Here is an 11,598-nt window from a genome sequence, read left to right as displayed (position 1 = left end):
GTCATACTGCCTCCGTCATCTGGGCGATTCAGAAATCTTCAATATGTGTCATATCTACTATCTTGTTTAACCTACTGTAAATAAAGAGGTTCTAACAACCCCCCCCCCCCTATGTACTCAATACGTCACAACTACCCGTCAAGAATGACGGGAAAATGGAAAGTGAACACAAACCGTCATAAATATTATCCCTTAAGATCCAGATAATCACCGACCAACAATTTCTTTTACATAGACAGATTACATCCTTGCAGGAAGCAATGCGCGTTGTTTCCAACAGAAAATGAATCGTCTTTCAAGTCGCTCTCCGTGAAATGAAAATTAGGATCGAAACCTTTTTTGCGGAAGCCATCTAGTGTAATCAGCAGTGTCGAGAAGTTGCGGGGGTGGCTGTGAGCGGAGTGAGACCAGATAACCGTGGGTGAGAGTGACAACGAGGTGTGTGTGTGTGTGCAGCGCAGATGTGAGCGGGCGGGCACACTTTACAGTACGCGTCGAGACGTAGAGATAGTCAGTCGATTCGTCAGTCGCGCTGTGAGCGTTCCTACTGCACTAACAGGATAAAAGGTTATCAGTATCGTAACACAGGTGTTTTAACGTCGCCTCGGAAACTCTCTGCTCTTTGCGTGCTTTAATGCGGCACCGCTGAGTGTATAATAAAGTGTCGCTAACATGTGAAGTGCTGGGACTTTTAACGCAAGTTCATCTCATTTTCCGTAATAGAAAATGAGACAATATTTTCAGTAAGCGGACACAATAAATGGCCTAAAATAGGTAAATACAATATTTACAATTCTATCAGACAGTACTGATGGTTGCTGTAATTTCTTAAAATTATACTTACTGGTGTTGCAACTCTGAGTGTATTTTATCGTAATTAATTGAATTCTGTTGACCACTGCTATCATTACTCTAAAACAGGACCTTATTTGAAGAAGATTTTACATATTCTTGATTCCTGCTTTAGTAAACGACAGTTCTATTCAACTGAATATACTGAAAAGTATGATATCGTGGCCTATTTTAACATACTATTGCAGAGGAAAAATGCCATGAAAATTTTAAGTCTTTGTTTTTTTTAACCTGGGACGTCACAAATACGAAGCAGTGGTGTTTAACTCGACCGCGACTTTAGTTTTTACGTGTTCAAATTCCTTTGTAATGTCAGAACGCCATGAGAGGATTTCGTTTGAAAGAAGGATCTCATGATGAATGGGAAAATATTCATGTGAGAACTACAACCAATCACCCAGAGACGTTTCGAGAATTCCAATACTCGAAACGTTGTGTATCAGGCAGTGGGCTGTGTTAACCGGGCAAAATCAACAGTAAGTGTTAACAGTATAAATCATTCGGCTTGTGTAAATAATATTTAAACATTCAGTTCCTACCGCAAAGAAAACTACGCGTCTCCGTTACAAAGATAAATTTGTTAATGCTGTTTATGGAAATAATGACTGTTTATTCTGATAATGATATGAAACCTATTAATCACTGTGGGGAAAATTCTGAGTTATTTGTTATTACAGCAGGTGGAATATATAGTCACCACTGTGCTTCAAATAATTAATCTGACTGAGTAATATTAAATACTTAATTAGGTACTTATTAGCGTGATGACATACTAACACTTAGAATGCAAGAAATGTAACAGCGCGCTTCGGTACCCGCAATCTGTCTGTGACCTGTTTCTTCACCTCCGAGGCCGGAATGCAGTTGTTACAGTAATATTAGGACATTCCTTCGTACCTAAACGTGTAAAAAAACAATGGGATTTGAGGTTCTCACGGCAAAGTCCCTGAAGATGGAGGCAGTATCTTCCTCCGAAATGTAGGCACCTATCGACAAGTCCACACGGCTTTACAACCCAGAAGACCAACAGAGCAGATTTACTCTAAGTCCAGCATAAAGGGTACGTTATGTAATGGAATAATCCTTTTAATTATTTAGTGTACACGTACAATCTTTTTAAACATTTTAATTTATATGTGTGTAATAGAATAGCATTTACGATCTACTGTTTGTGTGTGTGTTTTACACATGATTGATCGTGTTGTCAGTAATGACTCTACATGGAAGAATGTTTTTTTTACAAGTGCTGCTAAAATTAGCTCATTTAAAGAAGTGCTTCTAATATGGGGCACGAAAACGTTTCAAATAAAGCACCTACTGATAATCTTCATCGTTGTACGTAGTTTGTAGGGATGAGAAATAAAGGAGAAAAGGAAAAGGGGAGATTAAATAGATAAAAGGAAGAAACGAGATAGGGGTAAAAATCGAAAATAAAAACGATATCATTCATTGTTCGTTGAATTTCAAGGGACCTTTAATAAACCAAACTTTCATACGCTAATAAAAGTTTTCGGGTGTAAAATATAATTTTTTTTCTTACATGGAGATTTTTGAATAGTATAATCAAAATTTCGTTTTTCAAATATCGGGAGTCACATAAAACTTTAGAACCTACATTAACTGGCGCTAGAGTTATTCTCACGTTTCTATAACAGCCACGTTGCCATCGTTATTCCCAGAGCGTTATAAAGTGCTGAGACAGCACTATATCCAGTGGGACGATGCTCATGCCTAGTTTCAAAAAAAGCGGTCAATTAGTGCCAAATACTGATATTTCTGTTACAATAGTTTACGGATGCAACTATTCGCTGCTCTAAAATGAGCCAGTCTGCAAAAGGCCCACGTGGTGCAAACAAACAACACGACTTCAGGCTCGTTACGTAAAGGTGGATTAATGAATATGCATTTTACGTCATTTAAGGAGCGTGAAAAGATAATATTTAAGTGCAAGTACTTTAACCTTAAGCGATAAGAAGTTTATTACATTTTTCCACTAAGAGGACGGACGTTGCCGCTGTAGATTGAACGTGGCGAATACTGTGCAGTCTCTCGCTATAGGAACCGGAGAAACCAGGTTTTGAAATCCAATTATTAAAGACGTTTCTCAACAGACGTAACAGTCAGTCAGTGTGCCTTTAGACAGCTTGTAGATAAATATATTACGAAATGAGGACGTACATTTCTTGCTAGAATGTATCTTAAAAAGACTTTTGGTCTCAGATGAACACAATGAAATATGTAGGATTTGAGGTTTTCATGGCAATGAGTCTGAAGATGGCTGTCTTCTGGGTTGTTGCGCCGTGTAGTATGGTAGAAGTTTACCGACGTTTCAGAGGTCCTTGCTGCCTCCATCATCAGGGAGACGTGTAATCTGGTAGATGAGTCACCCTGATGATGGAAGCAGCAAGGACCTCCGAAACGTCGGTAAACTTCTACCATACTACACGGCGCAACAACCCATAAGACAGCCATCTTCAAAATTAAATATATCACCAATTATGAAGATCATTTCCTTTGTGAGATTTCAGATTCTCACGGCGGCGATAAAGGATACGACTAGCTTCTGGAATGTTGAGCCGTGTAGACTCGTAGAAAGTTGCCGACGTTTCAGAGGTTCTTACTGCCCCCATCATCAGGATAATGAGGTGAAATAACTTATTTATCTGATTATGGAAACAGCAAGAACCTCTGGAATGTTGGCCAGTTTCTACGAGTCTATACGACTCAGTATCCCAGAAGATCGCCGTGAGAAATTGAACATTTACCGAGCTGAGATAAACCTCTTGTATTTATATCTTTCTACAAGTTTATTCAACAAAATTCATGAGTCCGTCCCACGTGATCTCTATTAGTCTCTGCGTGTGTAAACAGCTCCCTAATCTTGATAAGTTTTAATATGAATCATCTGACACACTCTCTGGTGCTCATTTCAAGACCTTTCCTCAGAACAGTGGAGCGCTGCAAGAAGAAAGACGGCAGACTAGCGAAGTCGCTCGCTTATTAAATCACATTGCTCGCCGACAATTTGGTTTTCGCGAATCGCTTTGTCATTTTCTGCAGAGGACCTTCAAGAACACGGTTCATTAAAAATTGTACTGTGTTCACTCAGAGTGTATACATCAAAGGGCATTATTCAGAAGCGAGTTTCGTGTTTTATAAAACAATTTTAGATTGCTGAAAGGTTTTACTCAATTTTGGTTCTTGAGCTACAACGAAATTAATTATTGATTCATTATTGTAACTACCAGGCTAGTGAGAACACTACAGTTACTTTCGTCGAAGAATAACTTTCTTGAGTTTCGAAATGTTTTCTTCGTTTCCACGAAGCGCATGACATGAACGCACAGCGAGCTCGTGTTTGGGCGTACGTTCCGCCAGTAATCGCAGTCACTCGGAACCTCTCAGACGAAAACGCAAACACCCACAATATTAGGACGTGTTAATGATGACAGAAAATGAAACGTAGGCTTACAAGACTGTAAGTCCCCTGCAGTGGTATGACGTTCATACTGAATTTCATGAAAATCTGTCAGTTAACTTGTAAATGTTATGGGGCGAGGGCAAACACACGATTATACAATAAAACTGCCTTTCTTTATACAATCAGAAATTCCGATAACTAAAATTCCTTATGTCTTTAAAACGTTTCAGTCCATATGACAATAAATGAATACTATCTATAAATTAATTTCTGTCCATACCTATTATTTATACAAATTTATATTACCGGTATATAAAATTTAGTGGATATATTAAACACTTTTGCACCATCGCCATTTTTAAATTTTAAATTTATTCATAATAACAAAGTATATAGATGTAACCACAAGTTGTCGTCATACAATACTTTACAAGGTTATATCCAGTGGCTCATCAAGTAACACAATCGAATGGATAATTAAACACGGATTTCGCATTGGATCGCCACATTGTCTTACAATGCACTAACAAATTGCATTAACAAAACGTGCAATATTTTACAAGACGTACTAAAATTTAAATCTGACGATTCTATATTCTTACAAAAGAGTAAATCTCCCTCGAAATATCCTATGGCAGTCATGTTGGTATTCAAAACAGAAAATTAAAAACAATAAAGTTTACTGAGTTTCTAGTGAAATGATGTTTATGCAAAATTTTATGAAATTCCATTAAATTATTTTAAAAGGTATTAGTATGTACGGATAGACACACGAAAGGAATGGCACACTGACATGATGATGCCATATATTTATCGTGTCAAATGAAATACAGAGTAGGCTACCAGCACAACACATTGAGAAGCTGTTAAGTGAAGTGTGTAACGTTTACAGCAACTAAACTCAGCGATACATATCAATCCCATCTTCGTTCAGACAGTCCATGATACACGCAAGAAGGGATTATAGAAGAAGTCGAAGACACTTGATGAAGACATGTAACTTGAAGAAGACCACCTTCGTGTGCTGAAGTAGTTATAGATCTTAATATCTCGAACTGGATCACTGGGAATTTGTAGCTAGTTTTCTAAAATTAGTCATAATCAATACGTTATCTTATCTCGTTAAGAATTAGGTACATAAAATATCAGACCATGTTCCAACCGCTGGGGAATTGGCAGGCTTACTTAGATAAACTAATTTTGAATGCAGCCAAATATTTTAGCGTACAAAAATTATTAATTCCGATAAATATGTAGTAACTGTTATCCTCATAATCGATAATAAAAGTCTATCTCCTACAAAGGCTTCTACCCACATCCAATATTTCTTTCTCCTGGGGCAAAGACAGTAGCTTTATGAAATCAAACAAAAATATCAAAATCATTAGGAAAAGAATAAAATATTTGAAAGTAAACTGCTTCTTTCTTAATGCTATCCTAGCATTTGTTTAGCAGCAGCAGACTTTTGTCTTCGTGACGTGTTGTTTGCGTACAAGAGCATTTTTGTATGATGACCTGTCTAGTGAGAGCCCTGCAGAGCAGAGCAGAAAAGACCTCCATCATGTTCTACGAAGGTGCGTAACACAATATTCAGGTCGCATGCACAGTAGACCTTTAACAACGTGCCTTATCGCCACAGTAACACTGACAGGAAGCCATGCGATGGCACATGGGCTAGAAAACTGTCAACGGACATTCTATTTTAATACATAGTCAAAAACGATTTGCATATATTTGCATCAAATATCTGGGCCCCCGAGAAGATACCCCATTCCTTCATGTTAACTGCGTTAGCCCCGCTAGAATCTTGAAAATTAAAAATAAAAAGGCTTGTCTTACTTTCGTGCGGGAAAGCAACGGAATCGATGGGACAAAACGCATCGTTAGCCAGCTGCAGCAGGCTAACGATGCGTTTTGTCTGATCGGAAATACTGTTACAGGGTATGAAGTACCACTGAACCATGAAAGTAAGATGAAAGACTTGGGAGACGATATTTCACGCTTATATTATTATTTAAATGGGATCTGCGTAATAACATCAGTGCAACATACGAACAAACATCTAGCTCCAATCAAGGCGATATTTATATTTAATTGGTGGATTTACAAAATGCAAATCCAAATCCTTGGAAAAGTAATTTTCTGTAAGGAATGAGAACATGGAATAATATATATGTATGTGTGAGTGCCAACATTCCACTGAGAATCGTCATAAACATATAAAGCGGTGGTGTTAATGTAATATACCGCAGTGAATTCACAACCATGTAACATGCTTCTGCAATCACGCATTTGCATTTTCGCCCAAAACACACTTCACCCTTTGCCACGAAAATTAGTTTTACTGTCATGAACAAGAACCGAGAAACTACAGGTTTGGCTAAACGAAGCTGAAATTCATGGTTCTCGACTCTGTAATGGAAGTGCAGGGTTTTTAGTTACTGGTAGTCGGATTACCACATTAAAACTACGACTCCAACTTATAACAGGATAAACTGAAAACCTCATTGCATACAGATTTCATTCCTTTAATAAGAATTGCAATAGCTTTGAATGTACCAACAGACATGTAGCTTCCCACATCCACATATATTATAATTAAAATAAAATAATTTAATAATATGCCCTAGAACTTGAAAGGAGCCAGTTATAGGTAAGCACACAATAAGAACTGCTGCAGGTAGCACAAAAGAGTGGCCAAATGTTCAAAATAACTGTCTTGAAAACAAGTGTGAATAGACAAAACTGCTCTCTACTCTACAAGGTTAAAGCTGAGACTGATACTTCAGCTACAGTTAGACCCAAAAGTTATACTTGGGAATTCGAGTTACAGGTTCAAGAGTGAGGTGTGTCTCTGGCAGGTTCAGACCCTGTAAGGAAGAAAACCCATTTCTTGTTCCTGTAGCAATGGTGTGAAGTGGAATGTTTACAGACTCGCTTTTGTAAGCCTCAGCAGCACAGGTATTTCGAAGCCGAAGGCGCAAATTCTACCCCAATTTGAAAACCAACAGCGATGGGATGAGGAATGAACCATAATTATTCACATAAAGAGGGAAAGTGGTAGCTTACAATTAGTAAGATAGATTCAGGATATAATCCTGATGAGGGACATTTTAATGCACAGCAGAGAAAGCAGAAGACGGAGGGCAGATAACGTTTTAGTAGTCACACTAAAATTCATCGAAGAATTGCTATAGCTACCACCAAGCTAAACCTGATAATGGATCTATCAACCAGTCAACCAACAGCCTAGAAACTGTTGCCATAGCCATGACAGAAAAGGCCTGGCAATTAGCCTCCTCCAGTCTCTCCCCGCGGATGATCTGTTTGATTGTCTCCTGTCAGTATCATTCCACCCCTGCTGCTTATTCATTCATATATCATCTGGCGACCCAGTTCCGCAGAGACATAGTCTCGCCCCATCGTAACAATAAAAAGAAACAAAAGGAAACAGTCCCCAGCGGAGGGTTCAAATCGGTTCAAACTATTTATGCCGAAGAATTCGTCTTGCGCAACATTACACTCAAACTAGAGGCTCTTCGTAGCCAATGTCAGGGCGAGCAATGCCATGGTAACAAGGGAACCGCTTACTGGTACTTAGCAAAATAAAAAAGGAAATACCGTGGAAGAAGTATTTTCATTGTCTGTGTGTTTATACCACGGAAAGCAAATGCATGATTCATTTTAATTGTTTATCTTTTTAATCTGAATCCACAGTATACCAACGGCGGTGTGCTCACGATTCAAACGCTTTGTGAACACAGAAAATTTCATAGCCACCGGTGTGGACACTGTAGTCTGGATTTAGATCAATCCCACTTTATTACCCATTAAAAGTAACGGTTTCCCGTGGCCTTAAACAAACCAAAGGGTTGTTCTGGGGATTAAGCTGGGCTGTAGGATGGACGGTGAGCTTAACACAAATTTTCTTTCAGTACTCTGGAGAATTATTTTACACTTCATGCTCTGCAGCAAGGAATTAGTTTACATTAGTATACCTGGGAGCTAATATACGTTAGGAACCTGGTACATTGGTGATCAGTCCACGAGTCAGGGATGTACAACGTACTGCGCCATGATTTATTGTGGGATTTCTTTTGTTCTTAACCAAAATTACGTTGGATATTTTCCGTAGCGTATTTGTTAAACACCCACACGATTTCGGAATTTATATCTACTTTCGTCTTCAAAACCGATTTATCGTAATTAAACACATTGCGGAAGGCTTAACGAATAGCAGATAAGAGAGCAACCTGGGCGAGATAGGCGAGTTTGTCTAGTTCCGTTAAGGTGAGCTTTGATTAGGTTAGTTTAGGTTAGGTTAGATTGGACTGGGTTAGGTTGGGTTAGATTAAGCTTTATTAAATTAGGGATTCTAACCATTACCCATCTATCAGGGTTCGATGTCGTGAAAATTCTCATCACTTTGGTCAGCACGACTAATGATTTTACGAGTTTTTGACCTAGGTTTTTTTGTAGATAAACTGGTGGATAAACAGTTACTTGTTTCACTGGAGCTAGCTTTATTTCCCACTAGAAAAAGAATGACTCTTCAGCTTCCCGGAAGAGGTAAGAAATAAACCAGAACCTGGAAGTCAAATTGAATTCTAGAAGAGTGAGGTAATTTTAGTCCAGTTTCCGCTGTGGTTGACTTTATTACAGATTTAATCTCGGAATACTAGTAATAGTATCCCGGAGCCAACAATATAGCCAATATTCTACAACGCTTTACTAATTTCCCTCAGGGACGTGTAAAATTATACCTCAAACTGTCAGAATTTTAGTTCTCTTGTGCTCAGCCAAGCGCTTAGTGAATGCAACGATCAACGCTAAGTTTGATGTTGGTCTTTTAGGTCATAACGCCGTGCGGACTTGTAGGTAGATACCAACGTTTCGGAGGAGAATACTATATCCATCTTCAGAGTGTCAACTGGTTAATAGGACTCGGGACAAGAAGCAGTGGTGGCCCCATGAACACGGCAACGAACCTCCAGGTTCAATGAAAGGCAGGGAATTTCGGAATTTGCCTACAAGTCTACACAGCTACATACCACAGAACAAGACAATCACGAACCATGTGTTAATTTAACATGTTTTTGGGCATGTGCTCTGGTAGGAAGAGGACATATACTTAAATGCAGGTGAGTTATGATAACACGCGGAAAATGCGAAGACAAATTACGTAAAATTACGCGTATAGTCTTAAGCAAATCTTGAATATGTTAGACAGCGGATTTGAAATATTCTGCGAATTCCTTACAAGCGGGAAGAGACGAAAGTATGTATTTGCTTTCAAAGCCGGTAAGTTCAAAGACGTGAGATTCTCCCTTACCAGTTTCCAGAAACAATAAACAAACTCCTGTCAGCAAGTTTTGTGGAATTTATATTTGCCAGCCAACTACTATGCATATACAGTTAAGCCTTTGGCTTCCTTTGCCTTTCGTAGACATTTGAATACTGGCAACATTTCTTTGTAAATGTGTGGATAGTTCCTGGTTCCCTCGGTTGCTATCTTAGTTCTGCAAACGTAGTTTACATTCAACTGCACCAACTTCTAGTAAGACTCTGCTAGCACTTGAGCTTTCTCAAGAAGTAACAATATTTCGCTAAGATTCTTGCCATTTCACATGAAAATGTCTCATCCCGGTTTGCTAAAATTCAGTTTAGAATAATATAAAGGAAAGCATCGGTAACATTTATTTTTCATATGCGTTTAATATACATTTAACCACCCTTTTACGAACTTCCGATTTACGAAGTTTTGCTACAATGAACTACATAAATTTATACCTACATTTCAGTTTACGTACGTTATTTTCGATACAACGAAAATCCAATTACTTTCAGATCACTAATTCTTTATGATTATAAAACGCAAAATAATCAAGTTTTTAAAAGGAAAATATTTATTGTTTGTTTACATAAGTTTATGTTTATACTGTTAACTATAGCAAAACTTCAGTAGTGCTTTACAGGGTTCAATATGAAATGACTATCATAAAGTTAACACTGTTCTCATTTCAATGATTATATAGAATTCTAACAAGTGTGGGGCAAATAGTGGGTGATTTTTCTGGGAGTCAGGAACCAGTTAAAACTTTTAAAATTGAAATTAATGGAAATTTTAGACTTACGAATTTTTACCTTACGATCAGTTTTCATCGAAAGAATTACATTCGTAAGTCGAGAGATGGGTGTACTTACATTATGACGTACTTTGCGAAAAGGAGAATGCTAAAGACATATTAATATCTTCATCTGGAATTCTAACTTTTAAGCCAGTTTGGGTAAGTATTAAAGCAAATGGGTTTTAATGTTTGTTTACCTAAGAGCTTTCCATAAAATACTGCAAGGCAATAATTCAGTGCCTGCTTTCAATCTGCAGGAGTAGAGAGAAGATTTTTACGATCAACAATTAAAATTAAAACAAACAATCCTCGTTGTTAACAATAATGTAATTGCTTCTAACTGATTTCTAACTATATTTTGAAAGCTTGGCATTTAATTGGGCAACATTTTATTTCATGGCGAGTCATAGGCCTAAAACATTTTACTGTGGGCGTGTGAACATTAAAATGGGAATTGTATTTTATTTTTGTACATAGTAAAGGAGCTTAAACACAAAATGAGTTTTATACATACACAAAATTAAGCGTTTAATGACTTAGAGGATCTAGAAACTTTTTAGTGTGTATGACAAGGCAGAGCGAATAGCTTGTAGTCAGAATGAAAGCAAAAATACTTTCGTTAGAAAACATCTACAATAGATACTAGAGTTTAATACCGGTGTATCAGAATTACGTCATAGAAGGCTTAGACACCGAGATCATAAGTTCGAATTCTTCTCGCGGCTTAGATTTGCTGCGTTGTCCTGCCACCGCGTCAAAGACTTCGAGCTACCAGATGTCTAAAGGATATATTTTCAGGGCTAATTCGGAATTTGAGTAGGTAAGAGGGAATAATGCGTAAAAGGCGGGGAGAAACACCGCAGTTTAATAATTCCTACGGTAATGTGCACTAGAAGACAGACGTATAAATCCGCGGAATAATCGTGCTTGTTGGATTACAACTTACAACTTACGTAGTAATGCATGTAATTTTAAGTGATATATTAGTTTATAAGTATGGTTACTGCCTTTCATATTTTTCATAAAACGCAATTTACCTTGTAATGGGCCGATCTACCATCCAAGGGGTCCTACCAAAAGTCCAAAAGGATTCATAGGAACAGAAGTTAATTCAGAATTGGAACACGCCAGAGGGCATAATCCGTAAGACCTTGTGATAAAATGTAATTTAACTTCGATATCTGTGAAGGCACTATA

General features: G+C 37.8%; 1 protein-coding gene across 2 annotated transcripts in view; it reads left to right on the top strand.

Moving 5' to 3' along the window:
- Nucleotides 1-478: 478 nt before the first annotated feature.
- LOC110834499 (basic helix-loop-helix family member dimmed) overlaps nucleotides 479-11,598 on the top strand; it is a 76,005-nt gene continuing 64,885 nt past the window's right edge. Inside the window, exon 1 of one of the 2 annotated variants that reach the window (XM_022073706.2) lies at nucleotides 479-774. The gene's annotated coding sequence lies outside the window, so the exon portion shown is untranslated. The other variant, XM_022073705.2, reaches the window with a different exon arrangement.

Source organism: Zootermopsis nevadensis, unplaced genomic scaffold, assembly GCF_977971745.1.
Source record: "Zootermopsis nevadensis isolate Lab colony 2312 unplaced genomic scaffold, Znev_1.0 Znev_ptg000017l, whole genome shotgun sequence".
NCBI classification, from domain to species: Eukaryota; Metazoa; Arthropoda; class Insecta; order Blattodea; family Termopsidae; genus Zootermopsis; species Zootermopsis nevadensis.
The sequence above is the reverse complement of the archived record's forward strand: the minus strand, read 5'-3'. Positions and strand labels throughout refer to the sequence as shown.